We start from the raw sequence: 25437 nt of genomic DNA, 5'->3' as shown, positions 1-25437 counted from the left end.
TGCTCTGAAAAGCCCATTACTTGGGGATTTTCTTAGGATGGCAATATACTGCAAATCCAGCAGAGAAACGTTTCAGCAAGATTGACGGCCGTCTCTATGCATTTTGGTCATTTTGTTCACTCGCTCTCCTTCCCTTAATGGCGTCCCAGTCTGTCAGAGTGCTTTCAGGACTTATGGGTAATGCAGACAAGAGTCGATGATGAAAGCATAGTCAAGATTAAGTGTGAATCCGTGTGAAAGATGGGAAAAACATTGAGCCTGGACTTTTTTTTTTACCTGCTGTGTTGGATCGGTAAACGTTTTGCTTCTGCTGCCAGATGTAGTTTTTCTTGTTTTCATGGTCATTTTGGTCACAAGGACATTTAAAGCACAAGCAGTGGCCAGGTGTGTGAATGAGCATCTGCAAGCGCGTGACTGCTGACAGGATGTGAAGTTAGAGCTGAGTTACTGCTAAATATTATGGCATGTTGCTTAGGAAAGGCCAGTCACACCTAACTCTGAAGTTGTGGTGAGAGTTAAAATAGGCACAATGATGTACACCATTAATAGTTGCCCATCAGCCATTCCATATTTCCACATGCCTCCCACAGAGAGAGAGAGAGAGAGAGAGAGAGAGAGATTTCATGAGATGCCATATGCTGAGGAACCTCGCCATGGCCTGGTCTACATTTACAGGCTGCTATAAAGCCATTTGAGGGAGAGAGGGAACAGGAAGTTCACCGGACTGTATCTGGTATCTGTATGTGAGTGTACTAAATAAAAGGACAGGAAAATGGATACGTTTTAGTGTGGAACCCAGTGTGTAGCTTTGCACCTGCTTGTGAGCAAGCAAGACATAAATGAGCAGGTTGTATCAATCTCACAGTTCATCAAGTCAGGCATAAGCACATCTCCTCATCCCACAGAAAGCAACAATCCCTTGATTTCTTGCAGGGCTCCAGACTTTAAAAATTACAAGGGATCAGTTGGCTTCTAAAATGAAGCAATTAGGAGGCATATGACTTATTTAGTTGCCAAATTACAAAATTGCTCTATAGATGGATGTTCAGAAGTGCTACAGATCATTGTGTTCAGTGTGTTTACTGTTGAACAACAGTTGTTTCTGTATAGTTTACTCAAAATCAATCTATCAACTTTCTAGGGCTGGGTTGAAAATAGTGATTTCTCAACTTTATTCCCAACTGATATTTATACTTAAATCCCAAAAATCAATCTTTTTGTCTGTGCTGTTTTTGTGCTGTCTGCACTTTTGTTTACTTAAGTCTCTTAATAATTTCAGTATGTTTTGTTCAAAATGTTAATGTAACTTTGTATTATTTGTATTATTATAAGAATTATAACAGTTTACCTTTGTAACTGTTAAATCACTTTTTTTTTCTTTCTTCAATTTATTGGCATAGCCGAAATTTTGTTTGTATATAACGTTTGATCAGTTAATTTATTTATTTTTTGGTCTTTTTTTGTTTCTTTGGATTTTTCTATATTTTTTGGGGGGATTTTCAATGTAAATACAATTTGCACACCATTGGGGAAACCTTTATTTTTGCACTTCTTGGAATAAACACTCCATCTGCCGCTACATTTAGAGCAGTGGTGCTGATGCTGTTCAAAACATCTTTGGGAAACTTTTGTTGCAGTTGACACACCACTGTCTCTGTCACAGACGTCAATAAAACAGCTTGTGAACATGTTACACAACGTTGCATTTACCTCAGGAAAGACATTCAATACCCATAACCCGTTAGTTTGCTAGAAAAAATAATAACACTAGAATGGAGCATTTTGCTAAATATATTAAATATATTTGTATGTTATTTGTTGTATTTATTATATGATTTATTTAATCTATGTTTGACTGTTACTCAGTTTTTAATTTGAGTGTTGATTATTTAAATAAATTTGAATTAAATGTAATAGTTTGTTGTTAATATTAACTATTAATATTATAGTAATGTACCAAGTGAGAAGGTTTACATTACAGCATAAGGGTATTTACAGCATTAGCTTGCTGTTTACACCATTATTTGAGAGATTTTATCCTTAAGAAAAATGGATTATACCTAAAATATTTCCAAATGAATTGATATCAAATCATTAAATGTTTATATTGTCACAAATGTTGATAGTTGTGCCACATTTGCATCCATTTCAGTTGCAGTGTGGAGCCCCTTGTTTCTCTGTTATCTAAGCTTGTTCTGTCTTACAGCGCTGGGGGGTTGTTGTATGACACTTTCATGCATCTGCCTGGGCTCTGTGTATTAATGCCTGTGCCTGTTTAGCCCCTCTGCAGCAATTCAGCCCACTACCCAAACGCAAAGCCGCTTGGGAGACGTTAACAAACTCCAGCAGAGCTCTGCTCTGGGGGTGTACCTTTAATTCATCCTGGAAAAGTTTTCCCTTGAGAACAGGTGGCTGTGTCAGCCACATGAAGCTTAAGGTGCCAGAGGTCATTACTAGCTGCTTTATTGTCCAGAGCAGTCTGTGAAGGGACTTTTGGCGTGTGCTGCAGAATCAAGGTTATGGCCAGGGGTCAGATGACATGGGCTGCAGCTCTGTAACTCCATAGGGAAACTAATGAACTGTCTGAGGCAGTGAAATGCCTTCGGGCCTGAGAGAGAGTGCATTACATGTCCATCTAATGGTTGTAAGTGCTCAGGTTTATTTCTTCCACCTTTTCGCATTCATACGAATTAGGGATGAACATGAGGAAAGTGACAGCAATGATTAATCAGAAATAATGCAAATTTGCATTAAAATAATTTAATGGCTAATTCTGTCATTTAGTTGCAGTGGCAGTACATTGCCGTGTGATTGAAGCTGGGACAGAAACCAAATTTTATATTGTTTATAATGAATACATAGTTCCCACAGGCCAATTAATGTCACGTGACCTCCCCGGAGACGCCATCTTTGAGGGCATAAGCTGCTGTGTTTACAAAGTTTTACAAGCAAATTTCGAAGATTTCTTCCTATTTATAATGTTACGAAAATCATGAAGAGACAAAGTGACAGAGGTTATAAAGACACTCTATTAACACAAGACAGAGAGAGGTACAATGCGAAAATTTCAGTCAGAAATGGTGTGGATCCGTATGCACTAAACTGAGCACTGATTTTGCAGCTTTGGCTCAGATACTGTATTATCCATGTGTACCATTATCTGGTATTGGCTAGGAGTTTTAACACATGTAAGCAATTCCGAGCCTGGAAATATGTGCATGAATATGAATATACACGGTATGAAAATAAATAAAACTCGTGTGCAAATTAATGTAACAGTTAATGCGGAACTTCTTTATACGCGGGTTCTTTAGGGACATAATCTGAGATTGCAAGGCTGGAATGTGTGTGTGTGCGTCAGTCTGTGTCTGTGTGTGTGAGTGAGAGAGAGAGTCGCGGGCGCGATCGAACAGTGGAAACAATGTTGTTTTTGTATGTTTTTTATACCTCGTCATTTTGTACATACAGGACATCATTCAAACTGCAAAGTGTTAACTTATATTTGTGTACACTCGCAATAAAACACAACAAATTCTTGCGTGTTTTGAGGGAGTTTCTTTCCTGTTTATCCTCGCCAGCCATAACCTCCATCGTTGTTCTGACAAAAGCTTCGTCTTGTCACATTCATGAAGTCTAATGACGGGTATACTGTAAAATCCAAATTTAACTGAACCTCCGGCACGATTTGAACATCCATTGACCCAGCAGGAGATGACCATTTTCACTTTTTATCACGAAATTAACTCGTTTCAGCTTCTTCGTCTAATGTTCTGCCCACAGCATGCCCACAGAAATGGCGCCAGGTCGGCAAATGCCCGTATGTTGTGACGTTATGTGGGAACTATGTATTGATTAAGGAATACTTAGATGGTTGATGTCTAACTTAAAAAAATCAATGAGGTAGTGAATGACATCCCGGGTCACTAAAGACCCAAGGAAAGGGTTAGGGTTATTATATTGAAATTGGTGATATTCCACTCTCTAACCACAGACCATTGCTCTTTTCAACATTTCTTCCAGCTCCACCCACCACTCCACGCACGTTGGTCTCGCTCCTTAACCTCGCATTCCCATGATGTGTTTTCTGAAATGTATTTGGAGGCCGATCATTCTCTCATCTCTGACTCCTTTACTTCATATCTTGTTGTCGATGAGCAGATACAAGCTTTTAATAATAAATGCTCCAACATCTTAGACTCCATTGCACCTCGAGAGCTTATCTATCCACAAAACAAGCCCAATGTCACAGTTCGAAAAGGACCCAAAAGCGAAAGCTGGTTAACAGAGGTTTATTGGAAATCAGAATAAATGTCAACACAGGCTGTCTGTCGGTCACCGACCATCTAGGCGGACGCAGAACAGGATAACGAAACCCAAGGACCAGGCAGGATGAAAGGCACAGGTAGTTGCGGTCAGGAAGTGCATGCTGGTAACGACGAGCACTAGGCAGAAACCGCAGCACAGACTCTCAGGCTTGACACAGGATAGCAGGTGAAATCTCTCGTCTGACATACACACACAGGACAAGAATAAGTTTCAGTAATTCACTATGATAATGCATCTATAACGGGCATGAATAAACAAACAATAAACCGACAAAGAGGGGAAAAGAACACGAGATCTAAATAGCCAGAAAATCAGGGCAAAGGGGCAACGGGTGCGAGAAGAGTGGGAGCGCGAACGCTGATTAAGAATGAGCTCAGCTGTGCGAGAGCGCACGTGTAGGAGAGGGAGAACGGAAACAAGCAGAGGAATCAAACTTGACTCCTGACACCCCAGCGATGGATGAATAGCGAATAAAGAACGATAGGCTCCAAATTTCCTTCGAAATGCTGCCAGGGCAGCTTAAGAATAAATTCTTATCCGACATCATTGTAAAAAAATTGCACTGTTCCAGAACGCTTTTCTCAACTATCGACTCTAACTTAAACCCCTCTGTTAAGTCCTTTTCTGATCTCTCTCGATTTAAGTGCGATTTCATGTAAATTGTGATTAATCTCGCAGCCCTAATTATATGTTGGGTTACCTCTCTCTTCCATCTTTCGTCTCCAAATGGTCCAAAACGCAAAACGAGATCACATCACCCCAATCCTACGTTCTCTGCATTGGTTACCAGTACGATACAGAATTGATTGAAATACCTTTCTGACTTAATTGTCACTCATTATCCATCCAGATCACCAGATCAAGAGATCAACATGAAATATAACATTGACAATTTGTTTCTAAATGCTCAAATCATGCCCAATGCTCAAATCATGACAAAAAATGCATTTTATTGGCTGGACCAAGCTAATGCGCATACACAGTCCTTAGTGCGCATCTCAGAACACTGACTGTTTCTATAGGAACCGGAGCTTCTAACGGCAGCTGCAGTGACGCGATGACTTTACAAATCGGCAATTGGCTCTTTTATTTAGAAGGCGGGACTTATTCCGCCATATTGCGTGTTGCACTTTCTCTCATTTTTAGTAATACGAGTGCACTTTTCTTTCTATATATAAAGTCTTTGACACAATGCAGTTATTAAAGATACCCTCCCGATGGAAATGTAAATATAAAATATTACAGATGGTACTTGCAGTCAAAATTACCGACATGCTCATCCCTCTTCTGAAAATATTTTATAATTTTGTTTCAGTTCTCAAAGGTTTCTGTACTCATCTGCTCTATTCTGATCTTTCAAAGTTGCTTTCAGAATTCTCCATTCACATTTTGACTTCTCAATATCACCTGCTTTACAGGAACCAGTAAGTTGAAGCTGAAAACCACGTCTTGTCCTCTGCCAGATATGTCAGTTCATTTATTGTCTTCTCCTTTTTTCTATTCCTCTCCTCCTCTCCTTCCTGCCTTGCGTGCTCTTCTCCTTATTTAGCCCTCGTTGCGCTCGTCTTGAGCATTTCTGTGGCACTCAACCCTTTAGCACACAGCTATCAAGCTACCAAGCAGGGCTGTTTGAATCACGCGTAAGGAGCAGCCAAAGAATTGTTATTTATAGCGCCTGTCCTACGGCCTTGGAGCAACATGTCAGAGTAATGTAAACCTATAATCTTTTTTTTTTTCTGCTTGTTAAACTCATATTTTTGTTCATCCCTGCACACATTCCTGTGGCATTTTAAATAACCATGAGTATTGATGTGTGTTAGTATGTTGGCGGACCGCTGTGAAGACAACGCTTCAAATGTTTTCTCAGGGCTATTTCACCACTGGTGGGATACATTAAATTCTCCCAGCAAACACATCATAATAATCTGTTGCATACACTGACTTGGTTTTCATTCAAACACCTTTTGTTCATCCTCTTTAATCCTTTCCACAAAGAGTCTATTAGTTTTAAATAGCACTTGAGAGGTGCACTGGGACGTTTTTTTTTTTTTTTATCCCATAATGTGCAAAGGCTTACATCCCAGTGGAAATGGAGTAAGGCCAGTGTGTTTTATCTGAAGAATAGCTCATTAAATAACCGAATCTCGCTGAACATATTTCCCTTAAGTTCACGGAGGAACTCGGGGAGGCTTGTGCGATGATGTCATGCTGCCTTCAGGATGATGGGATGGAGGGCTCTTGCAAGGTGCTGACAGCTCATCCTGTAGTTATGCCACACTTGCTGCTCGCTCTGCAGTGCCACGGCAAGCGTCTGAGTGGGATCAGAGGGGCTTTTTGGGGGATGGGGTGGGATTCACAGCTGCTGTACACCACTCAGAATTCCACTCAGAATTCCACCGGCTCCTCAACCATTCACATTTGTTCAAATTTGGCCAGAGTTGGGAATCTGAGCTACGTTGCCGTTTACGGTGCCAGCATTTGCATGGGGATCAAGAAGGAAATTCCTTGTAAAAGGGGATGGATGGGACGGCTGTGGACTGGTGTGCACCTCTGTGCAATTTCAGAGTAGAATGCTAAAGCACCAGGCTTGATTTACGAAATTATATTAAACATTATGGTATGATATAAAACTTTATATTTGTAGTCATTGGTTGTAAACAGTGTTATAAACAGCGGGTCCTCCCTATACGCAAAGTACGCAAGTTGCATATAGGCCCCCAAACCACCAAGGGTTTTACTACAAAATGGTTTACTACCACAGATTAACCATGGTTTTTCTACACTAACCATAATTTAATCATGGTATTTGTAGTAAAACTGTGGTTATACAAATGGTAATCAATTCGCCAAAAACATTGTTATTACACTTTTACTATAATAAAACCATGGTTAATTTTGTGATTTAATGACTAGTGCTGTGCGATTAATGGAATTTTAGTCTTGTTTTTATTTTGGCTTCCAACGATTATGAATACACAATGCCACATTCTGTTACTTTACTTTTAAGCGGTCGCCCTTCTTATGTAACACCAAAATCATGTAACGTGACTGTCATAATATACAGTCTCCTGTCGGACTTAGAGATACTAAAAAAAAAGAAAAAAAAAGAGTTGAAATCGCATGAGCTGCGAACGAGGCGCTGTTCCCCAGGCGGCTTTCTGTGTGTGTGATCTGAGGTATATTGGGATTTGGGTGTGCGTTTAAAAGGAGAAATACACACAATTTTTTTTCAAAATGTCTCTCTTGGCCAGTTTTCACTTAAACACAGTCAGTTTGGGAAAGTAAACGAGAGAATCATTTACTGCTCTTCATTGAATAACTTTAGTAACTAATACGAAGCAATGTATGTTTAATTCATACGGTGAAGACTATGCAGTGTTTTATTTTCACATAATTCAATTTCTGTATTGTAGGCTTATTATTATTAGTAGGCTAAATTTATTTCATTTGTATCTTTTTTCGATTGTATTCGTCCTATTGTTTGTAATTAATTATTTTTTATTGTATTCCTGACTATGTCAACTCACTGTTGTTGGTTGACAGTGAAACTGCTCTGAAAGAACAGATTAAGGGGTTGGGAGTCATTTTTGGGGTTTTTATGAACACACTGACAGGGCCCCCCTCATCAATTTTACATGATTTTTATTTATTATTATTATTATTTTTTTACTTTCCATAAAATAATAAAATACATTTTAAAATATGTTTGAAAACATTGTAATAATATTTCATAATATTTCAAAATTGAAAATACACACTGATTGCCTTACCAGAAGCACATACTATCAGTTGCTAACCCCAGAGCCCATGGTTGCTCTGTCTGAAAAGATTTGTTAAAAATCAATATCTCTAAGGAGAAAATGAATCGGATTTTGACTACGGGAATTTGACTGAGTTGCACTCTATTAGCCATGTGCTGTTATTTTATTGGCTGAGATCCTAATAATATATGGTGAAAAATGCATGCTGTTTGTTATTTCCAGGGTCAGATGCTAAGCTGATGCTAAGCTGAAAGCTTATTTTGCCAAGGGCTAAATGTAAATTGTTGGACAGTACTGGCATCCTGATGAAAATTATAATAAATCACTGAGTTTTATAACTTGTATAACGTTTTTAAAACAACACATGGTTATGCATGTGCCATGCCATGTGTTAATACACACATTCTCACTCTCCACATCTCTGCCTGAAACAACATGAGCCCATGCCAAAGGTGATGGGCTGCTTTGTGCCTTAATTATAAAGCAGAAGGTGAAGACAATGACCACCTGCCCTCTTACGCCCACCCAACGCTGCTGGGTTAGTCTTAATAAAGATTACCTTCTGATAAGCCTGCGTTGCCGTGGGCATGTTGAGTGCAGTTTGAGGATACGATCTTGTCCACGACAATAAAGAGCTAATCATAGATAATCACCTTGCTGCAGGCAGCGCCTATTTCTCCCCTTTCCCTGAACTATTGAGTTTGCTGCGTACGGGAAAGGCTTTTCAATTACCCCACCATCTGCTGCTCAGGTGCACATGAGCCACACTTTATTTTGACTGTTTGCTAAAAAACAACACTTTTATAAAGGAGATGTACGAGTAATCGACAAAAGAGATTGGACTGTATTCGTGTAAACAAAAGGTTTGTTTTATCTGAGTCTCTTGAAGTGCCTTATGGTGAAGTTCAAAAGCGTACTTTTTTCAAAATGTAGCATCGAATGAAATGCAAAGCATTGAGAGATAGAAAAATCAATGAGCCTTTTGTGAAATCATTTTTTTTCAGGGCTCATTCAGCCGTATAAGTCTTTTCCTTTCCTCTTTTGTTCGCTCTCTTGTTTTATTTCTTCACACTATCCTCCGTTATGAAAACTGGATGAGCTTGCGGCCACAAATCGTTAATTGCCTCTCGTACATAAGGCCTCATTCCCAGTTTAATGTGGCACTGTATCCTCCTCACGCATCCTGCCCGCATTGCTAGACAACCCTCTGGTGCTTTTTCTCTTTGCATAATCTTAACGGGCAAAGCCCTCGTTACTTCCCTGTAGCTGCGGTGATGTCACTCATAGCGCTCTCTGAGTTTATTATCCTTTTCCCTTCTCCACAGCAGTTGGCAAACTTGAGTCCTCAGTCCCCCCATAAACGGCACGAGCAGACATTTACATAGCCCATTAGGAGCGCCACTGAATGGCAGAGTCCGTACTGTTTAATGGAAAACACTATTGCAAATGAATATTTTATTGAGAGGATGCTGTTGACATGCTGCGGCGATTCTGTGCTACTGTGGTGTGCATCACTCATGTGCGAGACTGTGGAGAGGGATTTTCTACTGACAGCAGATTAGACAATAACCTGTCAGAGATGTTCATGTCACACCATTGGACTGTTGCTTGATCTCTTTGATCAAAATTCACTCGTTGGAGATTTCATTGTGCAGTGCAGCACAAGTCCTTTTTGAACATACAGAGGCTTTGTAAAGTATATGAACACTTAAATCACACTTTATAAAGTGTGAATGTCATTTTGTTAATATTAATATCAAACCAGAAAGTGGCATCCAGGGTCATATTATGTAAAAAGTTAAAAGTTAAAACTAAGTTAATGCACCAAAGGGTATCAGTTAAAAATGTTTATTCGAGTAAAATGTCTATTGTAATTGATTGATATACAGTATAGTGCCATTTTCATGTTTAATTCATTAATGCAGGTGGTTAAAAAAGAGAAGTTTTATAATATACCTAGTAGAATGACCATGTGTGTGGTTAATAATAATAATTTTTTTTTTTTTTTATCATTTCTAATCTTCAAAAGTAACTTGTTTTGTGAAATGTTTTGCAGACATTAACTCTTTCCTTTGACGTAAATTCGCGTCATTTATGAGACAGCGCTTCCCCACCATTTGACATAAATTTCCAGCTTTCCGTATTTACACTGTTGTCCGTATTTACATATTGACATATCTTCTGAAAGAGGACTGAATCTCCAGATCAAAAGACATGTGAAGAAGAAGCAGAAACTAGCGATAGCATATGCAAGCAAATGCATGTATGTAAAATAATGTGATCGTCGACATTAAACAGCATATAAAAACTGCATAATGTTACCAAATAAAATGTCGACCCATGACGAGGATAGGACTGTGCAACCTTAGGGGGTACTGATGAACTCGATTTACTCCATATACGTTTTGATCATCGTTCTGAATCCGATCCAGACGTAGACTTTGACATAAACACGTGTGTGTGTGTAAAATGTACCATCATTCAAGTGATGATAAAAAAATAAATAAAAAAATTAAAAAATAAATAAAAAAGAACGTATTAAGCTTGAATACAACATTTTCTCTTTTTACTTAAGGTAATGTTGAGATATTCATACAACAAAATATTCTGGGGGCCATGAAATTTTGTGCAAATGATACAGAATTCTGGTGATGGCTGTCAACTAAGAAAAAAAAAAAAAACTGTCTGGGAAAGAGTTAAGAATGGCCGAAGTTCTTTACTTCTTAACTTTTGGAGTTGCTGTACATACATGATCAACATATTGTAAAGGCATGGAAGAGAGGAAGTACAGTAGTTCTTATTTTGAATCATCCAACGCGACCAAATGGCTGGATCTAAGCATGTCTTCCATCGCTCAGCACTTCAGAATGTCTGGCCCGTGTCCAATGCTACAGTAGCCGGCCTGCATTAAATCTCCTTCACTGCATAGATCGCAAAAACATGTAAAATGTAGTCTAAAGTAGAGTTTACACCAACAAAGCTACTGGATTTTTTTTTTCTATGGAAGTCTGTCACTGTGGCAGAGTTTACCAGTTTTATGCCAATGAGCAGAGATGTTAATTAAAGATGTTTTACTTACTGTACCAATAGCCCTCTCCAAGTATTTTCGACCTCTTTGGATATTTCTACTACTTTAACTGGATAGAAGTTTGGCTTTTACGGACTAACCTGATTTTCTTCTTCTTTCTAGACTGTTCATTTAAAAAACTCGTGCCTCTTTTTTTTCTTTGTTACAACTTTCAGACCTAAAGATCTTTAAGTTACAATCAAATTTCAAACATTCCCTATCCTACAAAACCCTATCAAACATTCATCGAGCATGTCATCATTCTCTGGGGCCCTGTCCTTCATTCTCTTCCTGCATAAAGAACAAGAAGGAGAAAGTCCGAGCATCCTGACTGGAGAGAACAACTGCAGCTGTTTGGGATTTAGGTGTAGTGTCCTTCCCTATGGAGCAGGGTTACTCGGAGAAACTACCTCAGAAATAGTGGTATTAGATAGTGGTATGGCACTGATGGATGAGAGCATGCACACATGAGCGCATCAGCTTGTTGACTGCTTGTGTGTGTGTCCATGCTGCAAATGGACAGACTGATACCGACAGCTGTTGAAACTGCGTTTAGCGCCAGAAAAGTGTACAGTATGTTCACGATCGGTTGTTTGCATGCGTGCAGACTTGACCCCCGCAAGTCCCATCAAGAGCGGCATTGTTTGCATGGATTCCCTTTCTCAAGGAGCTTTCACAGCATAATCAATGGGTCTTACTCATTCACATCAATAGAGCGCGGTGCATATCACTTACAGATGTGCTAAGCCGGGCCTATTCCGGCTCATGTCCGCACTCCACTGCAGTCTCCACCTGTATCGGATTTGTTTGAGGCAGATGCCCGCTCTCTTTAGAGGTGTCCTGGAGCGCCCTTCTGTACCCATGTACCTTGACGCACAGCCTCTGTGACAAGGACAACTGCTGTAGTACTCTAAGCCCCTCAACCGCCGCTAAGACCCAGCATGCACTGCATTTCCTCTTCAGCACTGCCTCAGATAGGCTCACAAATCAAAGCCCATACCTTTCCTTTTTTTTGTAAAATAATAGATCTCAGTTCATTGTGAAAAGGTCACATTGGTCCCTGTTTCATATTTACCCTTGAGGCTGTAATCTTGCAGCACTGAAGCTCATCTCAGTGATAAGTGGTTTGAGTTAACAGAGAATCAGGCCTTTCTACCCCCACACAGTTCTTCTGTTAGGCGTAATGAGCATGTGCTGTGTTTTTTTTTTTTTTTTTTTTTTTAAGATGTCCAGTTGTCTTTGGACCGGTGGGAGACAGAAGTCCACTTCCGGAGTGTTGCAGACAGTTAGAATAACATCCCAACTGAGTAATGATGTCTCAGAGTGCACTCCTGTTTATTGCTCTTGGATCAGTGTTGGATTGAGTCGGGTTTACATAGCAACTCTTGAGTATTACGTAGGATGGTACAACAAGGTGAATTTAATTTAGGCTAATTGCAGCTTTATGTATTATATTTACTTAATTTTGCTTTGATGTTTTAACCATTACTTTTTTTATAAGTAACTTGAAAACCAGTTTTACTGATTGCATGTTGTTCTCTTGGATCTAACTGAGGAAATCTCACTCAACCAAAGCGTACAAGGACTTTTTTTCATGTTAAATGAAACAGTCCTTTCTCTATGCAATTAAAAAAGAGGCTGGTGGTTACACTTTTGCCACCTTGTTCACATCAGATTCTCCTCAGAAGATGAACACTACTATGACTTTAAAAGCAAGGGATTTGCAGCTTTATAACAAGATACAATGTCCAAAGACATTCAGTGTGGGAGGATGGAGATTTGGATGTGCAAATGAAAGACTAATTTCGAGGAATCTTCTGGCACCCTGCTCTAATATGGATGTTGATCTAGTGCATGGAGAGTCAGAATGATTGGGAAACATTTGGATCGTCTTTAGCAGTCCCACGACTGCATTTGTGGCTCTCATGGATGGATTCATTGTAGGAGGGAGGGAAAGCCGACATACCATTTCTCATCTAGGAGGGAAATGGAAGGCGGAGGTGGCGCTGTTGTAACTCATGCTCCAATAGGAGAGGGGTGGCCCAAGCTGTGCCTGCATGCATGTGTGAGATTGGAGCTTTAAATCTGCCTCATCTTAGCTGCTTTATAGAGAACTATCATTCACTCAACACTGCCACAGCTGCTTTATTGCACTCACTGTATCGCATAGCCTGCAAATGAATCCTCGACTGAATGTTTGTGAGAGTATGATTGTTTGCTTCTGAATTCAGGCATTTTGTATATTAAAAATATAATTTTTTTAATTAAAATGTGTGATATATATATATATATATATATATATATATATATATACTGTATATATATATATATTCCGATCCATCTAGTACATATTGAATGTCCTGAAGGTCATGCACATATGCAAGTACTTCAGATATAAATAAGAAAAAGTTTAGGATATTGCTAGTTTTTCATAATTTTAAGCAGATTTTTAAAATATTTTTATTTTAAATAAAATTTTATATTTAAATCAAGTGAAATAAAACTAAACATTTCACATAGTATTTTAATATTAGGTTATAAACAAACAATTTAAAAAGTATGTTAATTAAAAAAAAAATCTGAATTTGATTGGACTGTAATGTTATGATATTGGTTGTTGGATAATATTATTTTCATTCTGAAATTCGGCTTTATGTCAGTTGAAAAGAAGATATTGAATTGAGTTGTCATTAGAGTAACATACACCAATGAATTATGCACACTAGTTCCAGGAACTTTTTAAAAAAAAGCGTGTTAAATATTACATTTGGATTGATATCTTTCATTCGGTAAACAATCTAGAACAGGTTAATCAAGAAAAGAGGTTTTAAACCACTCTTTTCATATATTGTATTGTACTTTCATAATTCATAGCTATAAATGTGTTGTGTGTGTGTGTGTTTTTCAGGAGCCTGCTTTCTGTGAATTGCCTCCTTTTTTGGAGAGACAACCGATATCCTTGAATTAATGTAAAGCGGACAGGTAAGACTACCATTTCCTACCATTTTCCGTCTTCATTTAGTAATGATTATACCGTTATGATTAAGAAAGAGTAAAAGAAGAGACCAACCACCTGTAGAAACAAATAATGGTCAAAATCAATATGCTCAAAATGCTAGCTGTATATATAATTTTAAAACATTTTATTGATAATGCATTGTCTGGACTATTTGCTCTAGAATGTGTATTAGTTGGACCTACAACCTGGACCTTGGCATTTATTTTACCATAATTTTAGCACACTTTATGATATCATTATGTTCAGATTTTGTTCATGTTTTGCCTTTGGACATTATCAAGATGCCAGTGATCGAACTGATTTGCTCCAGTGAGGACCAGTGAGGAAAATGCGGGGATGACATTAAAATATTGATAGTTTATGGCACGCCTTAAGAGTTTCCTCTAAATTAGAAACATACATTCAGATCCAAGAGATATAGCAGACCGGCCCCAAAGCATCATAAATCACATTATTCTCTGATTAGCGTTGAAATCTATAAAACGATGTCTTCCCATACTACCACATAATGCTGACATGATTTATAGAGATTCTCAGATGTATCTTAAATCATCTCTTGCTGCTTCCCTGAGCTCTATGAATATCCTCACCCTCTATAGATAGTCCTGCATATTTCGATTGGGCCTCATTACAAGGCTCATGCTCTGATATTTGACGACATGGCTGCCTCGCTCATAGTGCTGCTGTTAGCGGTGTGCTTTGTAAAAATAGTGCATGTGATCTAACAGGACCTCTCGCTCTCTCTGGAGCTCCTTAAATTCAAAACAAGTTTGAGTGTGTGTAAAGGTGCTCTAGTTGTTCTCTTAACTGCTCGAAGGCTGACACATCAAGGCTAGTGTAGCCAAACAGGCCAGCTAAAATTAGTATGAGGCCAGATAACCTGCAGCAGCGGATCAAAGGGTTGCTGAACCGGCCGGTGTCAGCATGGCTAGGGATACACTCATGTGTTTGTGTGTGCATGCTAAGCTCTTTGGCCATATGGTATGAATATGATAATCGTAGAAATAGCCGACCCTATATTGACTCTACAAGGCCCCTGATGGTATCTCGAACCAAGACATTAGCAGCAGATCCTACAAGTCCTGTAAGTTGCAAGGTGGAGCTGCTGTGGATCGAACTTGTTGGTGCAGCATATCCCACAAATGCACAAATGCTCAATTGGATTGAGATCTAGGGAATTTGGAAGCTAGGGCAACACCGTGGACTCTTCATCATGTTCCTCAAACCATTCCTGAACAATATGTGCAGGTGTATCCTGCTGAAAGGATACTTCCACTAGGGAACGCATTGTCATGAAGGGGTGTACCTGGTCTGCAAAAATGTTTAGGTGACACGTGTGAAATTTACGTCCACATGAATGGACGGACCTAGGGTTTCCCAGCAGCTGAGGGTCTTCTAAGTATATTAATGTTGCAGGGGTCAATGCACAGAATCAGATCCGATATTTTGACAGCTGTTCAATTTTTGTCCTGCCTGTTTACCTTAACTGAACCAACTGAGTTCACATTAACATCTTGACATGACAGGCTTTTGACCAAGAAGTGCATTTGACCTTTGGTTCATATGTACTGTCGTTGCATTAACGTGAGTGCTTCTCACAGAGTATTTAATACGGTTTGAAGGCAGCTGAGTGTCAAGTCAGACACCATAGGATTCTGAATTGAGTTGGTACTTGATCAAACCGTTGACTGTTTTTGTTGTAGCCTGTGATTTAGGTTTATTATTGAATATAGTGAATTTTGCAGTATAATTGCTGCTTCGAAGGCTGTAGCTGCGGTGCTTTAAAGAGAATGAATTTTGAGGGTTTTACCATGCTGAGAATGCTGGACTTTAAAGCACAGCATGCTAAAAACCGTCTTTGAGAAGTTGCGCCTTCATTCATCTCATTTAATTCACTGCTGCTACAAAATATTAAGCTAATAATATTAAACAGATAAAAGAAATGCAGGACAAGTTGACTGTCCTGCCCATTTCTAGTAACAATCTGATATACCTTTAATATACATGGTATCAGTACAGTAGCATTTTGTTTTACTGTTCTGTTCCACATGTATATATTATGTAGGCTACTCAATGTAGTGATTATTAAAACTGGGTAATAACTAGGTACTAACTCTGAACATACCCCCAAACCTAACCTTAGCCAATGTAGTTACCTTGTATTGCCCACTACTTATGTAAGTACACTGTAAAACACGTAAGTGTGCGTACTGTAAAATAAAGTGCAACCATTACAGTGTAGAATAAGTTTTTAAAAATAAAGGTTCCAAAAGGGTTTTTTCACAGCAACCATTTATGATTCCCAGAAGAACCTTTCAGTGAACAGTTCTTAAAATAATCATTTTTTTAGCGTGTAGAACATTTTAATAATCTAATTAACCCTTTTCCTCTATAAATAACCTTTTGTAAAATGGAAAGGTTCCATTGATGTTAAAGGTTCTTCATGGAACCATAGATGCCAATTTATGCCTTTATTTTTAAGAGTAGTTATAAGTGTAGCTTGATCTCTAGAAGTAGCAAGTCATGAACCGTCACTACTGTGCCCTTGAGCAAGGCGCTTAACCTCAGGTTTGCACCAGGGGGACTGTCCCTGTAATAAGTTCTGTAGGTAGATTGTAAGTGTAGGCTAAATGACTAAGTGCAGTGCATTTCCTGAGCGTGCTTTGACCACGTAAGGATTCATTTTACATTAGGCTTTTGTATCAGGATGTGGTCTAGTGGTGTGATATGCATGAGTTTGTGCTCATTTATATATACTCTGTTCAGCATATTGACGGTGGAGGTCACTTAAATATCACCATCTCTGCGTTGTGCTGCCCGTTCTGCCCTGACCACAGGCATGCGGCACAGCTCCGGCCGCAGTACAGGGAGGTCACTCGTAACTCAAACCCAGAGAGGATAGAACCAAACAAGGCCTTCTAGAGGCAGTGGTATCCTTTTTAGGGTCCTTTCACACTTGAGCATTTGATTCAGACCACAGCTTGTTTAAAGGAATAGTTCACTTCAAAATGAAAATTCTGTCATCATTTACTCACCCTCAAGTTGTTTCAAACCTGTATGAATTTCTTTCTTCTGCTGAACACAAAGGGAGATATTTTGAAGAATGTCAGTAACCAGACAGTTGATGGATCTCATTGACTTCCATAGTAGGAAATAAAATACTATGTATGTCAATGAGACCCATCAACTCTTTGGTTACACATATTCATCAAAATACCTTCTTTTGTGTTCAGCACAAGGAATAAATTCATACATGTTTGAAACAACTTGAGGGTGAGTAAATGATGACAGAATTTTCATTTTAAAGTGAACTACTCCTTTAATGTTGGCATGGAAGCGTTTTTCAGAATATTAAAACTTTATTTTTTCACTTATATAATATTTAATCTCTAGCTCTCCACTGACAGTGTTGTTTTTTCATACAATACATATTGAATGCTTTGTTTATTTCACTATTTATTTTTTTAACAGACAAAAATTAGTATTTTATTGATGGATTTTCATGGTTTAGTAATGGTAGGGTAAAATGGTAAAATCTATACATTTTCTAGACATTTTTAGACATTTCATAGTAAAAGGTATGGTAAAAGTTCAAGAAAATTCAAGAAATATGTCAATAACAGTCAAACTGGCATCTTCTCCTCCATTAGTCATTTATTATTTAGCTCAGTGTTAAACAGCTACTGCTAGTACTCATGTCCATACTCTCATTGATTTTGTTTTGGACCCAAACAGAGCAATGTGAAAAGAGACATGCAAATGGAGGGGGTTCATCCCAAACAATCAAACCAATTGTGAAAGCAGCCTTATACACCATTTGCATTTAAATGTACCTCAAGCACTTTGTCTCATGGACAGTTGCTCTAGGGAGAACGGCAGACTCTGCTTAATTGGCTATTGATTGACTACGTTTCGGCAGGGGAGACAATGAATTACCGTCTAGAAAAATGGCGGAGAGGCCCTGGACACAAAGACAGGCGGAAATACTCATTCACTCAGCATTTATTTATACAGCTGAGTAATTAATGATGCAGGAGGGGATGCCTGATTAGGCTAAAGATTCGTAAGTTTGTGTTTATTTGTGGATGTCATGATGCAGAGACGTGCATGATTGTGGTGCAGATCGGTGATGCTGGAGCTAGAAATGGTGAGTTTGTGTGGGAGAGAGACAGCGCACAAAGGGATACAAAAGTGTGTGCGTTACCCTCTGAGGATATTAATTTAGCCCTGAATTGGTTTCCTGCAATGGTTTTCATTGTCTTGGGAGTAGTGATAAAGTTTGATATGCTTGCGTGGTCATGCTCATTTAGGCACAATTTAAGCAGACTTGTTCATTTGCACCGGCAAAACAACTGAATCTATTTAAACACCTTGTAGCCTTTGTCTAAGTAATACATTCATGGTGGAAGAACAGAATGATAATAAATGACAAAACGATAAACTGACAGCTAATTTTCATTGTCGTAAGTTTAATTAGCGCTCATTGAGTCAGACGGAGTGCAATGTTCAGATGAAGCTATACCAGCTTCACTATTTCTCAGAGCCAGTACATTTCCATTTTAAATATATGCAGGGGAATTCGAGCTGGAACGCAAGGTTAATTTCTTTTGTGCCTGTGTTATGTAGTGCCATCATCCAAATGCCTTGGATTGAAAGTGAAATAAATGCCGCAATATGTCGCTTTTTATTTATTTATTTTCAAACTATAGCAGGCATTAATTCATATAATAATTGCTGTCTTCTCTGTGTAGGTGTTTTTTTTGTTTTGTTGTTTATCTCAATAAGATTTTAAGAAGTAGTTCTTTATTTTAAAAGGCTTTGTCTGGGGGAAACAAGTTACCTTTTACAGGTAATAATACAGGGTTAAGAACAAGTAAGTATGATACCTGAAGAAATATACCCTATATACCCTATATCTCAATGGCAGTGCTTGGCTTTTTTTTTTTTTTTTTTTTTTTTTTTTTAATATGTACAGAACAAAGAAAAATATGGAAAAAAAGAAACAGACAAGTGTAATCACAAATATTTCTTTATTGCAAAAATGTCAAAAGCTGTACTAAAAGCAGTTCAAATGACGATGTGTTACAGTCGCAGTCCTCTCTGGCGGTATATATTAGTTTTGTATTAGTAATTGAAATAGTAATTGATTTGTGAATTTGTGTTTAAATTGTACATTTAGTTGTGTTTTCATACACATTGAAATGTACATTAGTGATGTATTGACAGCACTAAAATATTCATTATTTACATATACATTTACAATGATAAAATTTCACTCTGTTTTGTTGACTTCTGCATGTATTTTGAAAGATTACATAATGTTAAACAAAATCTATGCGTTTTTGGTGCATTTTATGGTTCTATTGTCAGCCACCGCATAGGACTATTCTGAGAAAACACTTTATGTGTCCCACGGCAAACAAAATAAATATCACATGATAAATAACGTTTAAACGATTAAACAAATGCTATTTGTTTTAAGGTTTTAAATTGACATTATGTGATCCTTCAAAACAAGTTTGCAGCCAAAGTCACATAGAACAGAGAGAAACGCAATAATTTTGTATTAAGTACTGTAGATGAGTAAACGGTGTTGCGACTGAAAACATAATGTTATTGATATGATAATTGAATACAATATTACTGTATACAATATACAATAGAATACAATTAATGTCATGATTTTGATATTTATAAAAAATTATACATACACATTTGCATATATTTAACCTTTATACAGTGATATATGCTGATTCTTGTCCAAGACTGAAAACAAAAAAAGTGTCATGACAGAGGCAAATTAATTTACACAAAATGAACCTACGCTTACCTGAAATGAACATTTTAACACTTTTTTTGTGTATATGCAAATCCAGTCACTGAGAAATAAGCATAGTACTCCCAAGTTTTTTGTGGTTGTCTCCAAACGTCACTTAAATTTGTCCTAGATCTTGAGACATGATGCCCTGAAAGTGTTTAAAATAACTTTTTTTTTAGAAGGTACCTTCTTACATCAACACTGTCTGTTAAATCATTGACTGACTGGGATTGGCAGGTGCCTTCGGCTTCAGACACAGCCGGAATGTCATAACAGAGTTTAAATCATTTGATTATGAGAAATGACCACACTCAGTCGCTGACACACGCAGGCTCTTTTATTAGAGTTGGCTGGCATCGTGCTGTTTATCTATTCAATAGTGTCCATGTTTACCCAGCCTGTTCCTCAGCAACAGCCAACAATATTACTGGATTATAAATATGGTTTATATTTTAATAACCATGTGATATTGGCTATGTTTCACATTGTCCAGGGAATTAAATACTTGACAAACTAAAGGTATTAAATCTCATTTGATATTTTCATTTGGAACTTGATGGAAACAGACTAAAAGAAAACATTAGCAAATGATAAGCCTGTCATCAGTGCAAAAATAACTCAACGATTATGTAACATCTGAATTGGACAAATAAACACTGAGCTGCATTTAAAGGTAATAGTTCACTTAAAAATGAAAATTCTGTAATCATTTACTTACCCTCAAGTTGTTTCAAACCTGTATGAAGTTTCAAACCTGTATGAAGATATTTTGAAGAATGTCGGTAACCAAACAGTTTTCCTGCTATGGAAGTCAATGGGGTCCATCAACTGTCTGGTTACCGACTTTCTTCAAAATATCTTCCTTTGTGTTCAGCAGAAGAAATTCATACAGGTTTGAAACAACTTGAGGGTGAGTAAACGATGACAGAATTTTAATTTTTAAGTGAACTATTATTTTAAAGCTTCTTTACTGTATATTCGTAGTTGTACATACTATCTTCTCTGTCCTATAGTGTGACTGTGCCTTTAAGATAGCTTGCAACTTTCTACAGCAATGCCGTTTGAAAGTTGCAGAAACATTCCACCAGCGCTTTATGTGTGGTGATAGATAAAAGATTGCATTCTGTGTCTCATTATTTCTTTGTCAGTTCTCCACCGTAGGTGAAATTGCTCCAATCCTCCATACTGAAAGACCACCTCCCCCTGATATTGCTAGTGTGTGAGATACAATTCTATTCTACCTCTCTAAGGACTGAGTTTGCCTCGTATTGATCCATCACAGACCAACATCCATGGCCTTTCTTAGACGCTTTAGCCCGTTTGTATTACAATGTAGCATCTATATCGTATAGGTCCTCAAGATTGACACGACAAGGAAAAAATATTGCACATTGGGTGATAACATCTAATTTATCAGGCTGGAATATAGGACCATTTTTAAAGTTGTCAATTCGATTTATACTTTACTGTATTTTGGAGAATTGGGGGAAATCCTTTTGTGCAGAGAGTCTTAATATATTTTCAGTCTTGCGGTTGTATTAGATTGACAGCTGATAGAATAAACCCGAACTCTGAAGTTTGTACAAAAACAAATAACGGCTGGCAAAACAACAGGCTAGTTCCAGCCGTGGGTTCAGATTGAATCCTTATAACCTGCAGTGGGAGATGTTGGTTGAAATATACCTTTCTCACTTCGCCTTTTTTCAACCTTTTTTCACGCTTTCGGACCACCAGTGAGATGAACCCTATCTCCCTGTGCCTGAGCTCCAAGACTCATCTCACACCTTTCTGACAGCACAGTTGCACATATCCTGACAGGAAGGAGTTTTTCTTTTGCATGCTGATGATTTGTCAATCAGACCTTTCAGAGATAAGGAGATCATAATATAAAACAGCTCTTGATAATGAAATGCAGAAGCACATTAGTATTTTGCTGCAACATGATCTCATGAGTATTTGTATGCATTTTTACATGGTCATGGTGCAAAGGACCCTAGGTTGATTTTACTCCAAAACATCCCTTTAAGGGATCTACAATTTATCTATAAAATGGTAAAAGGGCAATTATACTTTGCAAAAGTATTTGCAAATTTGCAAAAATGTATGTATTACGCATATTTATAACATTGTATAACAATGAGACCAGGCTGTTTAGTCAGATTTAGTTTTTATTTGGTTTATGCTGTATTGGAATGAAATCTGTTTTGTGTGAAGGATAGTTTTCAAAAGCAAAGATTTGATACAGAAATGAAATAATTTTTTAAGTCAACCTTGAAGCAAAAGAAGATGGTATTACATGATAATTTTTTTATGTAGAAATATTTTCTCATATCCAAGTTTAGAGACAACTGTGGAAGTCATTCTAGTTTTTATGTCTTGAAACATCTTTTGGGCAGGACTATCTGTTTGGCTGACCAATGGCAGATGGGAGGAGTGTTCAGAAAACTTTATTTTCTATTTAGTGCTGCTGGTGGTGCAAAATATTACACACTTTAACTGTAAAAAATGGAGTCAGAAAGTTGCTTGGAATGAATGTTAAAGCATTTTTGATGCTGTATTTTACATTGAATGTGTAATAGAGTTGTACAGGCAGATGGACTGTTGCATTAGTGGTGGCAGATGATGGGCGTTGGACGTTATTGCATTTTTAATATGAAAGGAAATGCATTAAAATGTGAGTTAGGTGGACAGAGTAGCGTCTATAACTCCCTATAGAGGAATTTATAATGCAGAACACATCTAAAGAGAGTTGACACGGGTGGTAACGTTAAAGGAATAATTCAGATAAAAATTTGTTCTGTCATATGTATGACTTTTTCTCTCTAAAGAAGGAACTAATAGAGTTTATCATTGACGTCAAACCTGACATGACCCGGCACGTTTGAATACATGTACACTACTGTTCAAAAGTTTCGGGTGTGTTTTTTTTTTTTTTTTTGGTGCTTTTTATGTTTTGTGCACCAAAATTTATTTGATCAAAAATAGTTAAAGGAACCGTATGTAAGAAATGTATTTCAATTAATCATAAAATGGCCCTGATATGTCACTAGACATTAAGAAACCATGTTCATTTCAAATACTTATATCACTGACAACAGTAGTTCGGCCAGGATATTGTCATTTAAAAGTGAAGTTGCAGCCCTCAACTGATGTTGATGTTGTCATATTGTGTTTTGGCCTGATGCCCCACTCTCCACCTATCTACCAATCACGAAGTCAGTAGTGTTTCGGCAGCCGGGTTGCCAGCTGTGCTCTAGTTACCACAGCTGCAGCTACAAACGTGTCGGATAAAAAATGTCTAACGTTACGAAACCTAAAAGACATAATTACTTCGCAAAACATCTCCCATGAAGCATAAACATAATTAACAGGAAAAAAACTTACTGTGTAGGACTCGTCACTTGCCATTGGAAGCTCCTTGTAGCAGCCTACGTTCCTGCTGGATCCTGCAGCCTAGCTGGCAACCTCGAGTCAGGGGGGAGGGGGAGGGGATACACCGCTCTACAGTAATTTGAAAGTGATTGCAGTACCAGTTTTGGCCACAATCTTACATACGGTTCCTTTAAACAGTATTATTGTGAAATATTACACTTTTAAATAACTGTTTTCTATTTTTATATTTTAAAATGTCATTTATTTCAGTGATGGTAAAGCTGAATTTTCAGCATCATTACTCCAGTCTTCAGTGTCACATGATCCTTCAGAAATCATTCTAATATGTGGATATGGTCTTCAAGAAACATTTCTTATCAATACTGAATACAGTTATGCATCTTATTAACATTCATTCTTTGATGAAAAGAAAGTTCAAAAGAACAACATTTATTTAAAATAGATTTTTTTTTGTAACAATGTTATGTCTTAACTGTCACTTTTGATAAATTTAATACATATTTGCTGAATAAAAATATCATTTTATTTAAAAAAATTCTTACGCATCCCAAACTTTTAAATGGTATGTAGGTGAAAAAAAAAATCCTCCTTACAGATCAAACACATTTTTAAGGCATAACATTAATTTCTTAACATACTTTTTTTTATTGATCTTTTAAACCACACACTTTGACAGGAAGAGGCCATAACAACATGTACTGTATAATAATCAACCGCAAGGCATTTGAATGCCAATTATCTGAAAAGAGTCTGTAGCTGGTAGGGATTAATGGTCTGGGCATTGTCTCTATTGATCAGGTACAAAGTTATTTCTCCTTTTCGTTATGAATTTTTAATTCAGTGGCTATTAAAGTTTCTCATTATGATTATTCAGGTGAAAATTATTGTCTAGATTACCAGATAAAGTAGCACATAGGCGGTGAGGCTAATCATAGTCATTTGTGATTATCATTTTCAAGATAATTTTATTGAGATTACAGAAACGTCCTAGGATTGGAATTGCCTAATTATGAAATCGGTTTTCTGAGGTGGTAAGTGGCATACTTGATGAAGACCCGTTTCTGTCTGATTGGAAATGGCTATTTGCCAACAACATTTAGTTCTTAATGGTTTTACATGATATTTAGAGGTGGGTAAATCTGAAATCAATGTTCCTACATTTATATACTGCTGTTCAACAATTGAGGATATCTTGTTTACTTTCTACTAACGGCCTTAGATGAGCAGCAACTAGTTCTTCCACAGAATAGTTTTTTTAGAAACCTGATTCGCTAGTTCACTTTTAAAAACCTGTGCCACCCTTGATTCCTACCGATACTGTAGCATCTTACATTTTGCCAGCTCTTTGTGTGTGTGTGTGTGTGTGTGTGTGTGTGTGTGAAGAGCTTTCCAGAAATATTTGTAGTTTTTAACTTAAAGGAGTAGTTCACTTTAAAATGAAAATTAGCCCATGATTTACTCACCCTCAAGCCATCCTAGGTATATATGACTTTCTTCTTTCAGACAAATACAATATGAGTTATATTAAAAAATGTCATGGCTCTTCCGAGCTTTATAATGGCAGTGGATTGCAACTAACAGATTGAAGCTCAAAAAAGTGCATCTATCCGTCATAATCGAACTCCACATGGCTTCGGGGGCTTAATAAAGGCTTTCTAAAGCAAAACAATGAGTTTGTGTATGAAACATATTCATATTTAAAATTTTATAAAGTAAAATAACTAGCTTCCGGCCAAACGAACATAAGGATTTGACTTAAGTGTAAAGTGCAACTTATGCGAGTAATGCATACCGCTGATATTTACACTACGCTACTTCCGACATCACAAGTTGTGCATTAGGCGTTAGTAGACTGCGTATGGCCGTTTGGCCAGAAGCTAGAATTTGCAGTGTCTTTGCAACTCTCTGGAGTGATTATTTTGTATCTTTTCAGTTTTTCCAGCCAATCTCTAAATTGCACTCTTGATCTTTAGGCAATTGGTTCTATTTTGACAGTAAGACGTTTATCCCATTGGTGTGGGAGTTAAAGAAAAGAGAGAAAGAAAGAAAGAAA

The sequence above is a fragment of the Abramis brama genome (genome assembly GCF_963993115.1).
Source record: "Abramis brama genome assembly, chromosome: 9".
NCBI classification, from domain to species: domain Eukaryota; kingdom Metazoa; phylum Chordata; class Actinopteri; order Cypriniformes; family Leuciscidae; genus Abramis; species Abramis brama.
The sequence above is the reverse complement of the archived record's forward strand: the minus strand, read 5'-3'. Positions refer to the sequence as shown.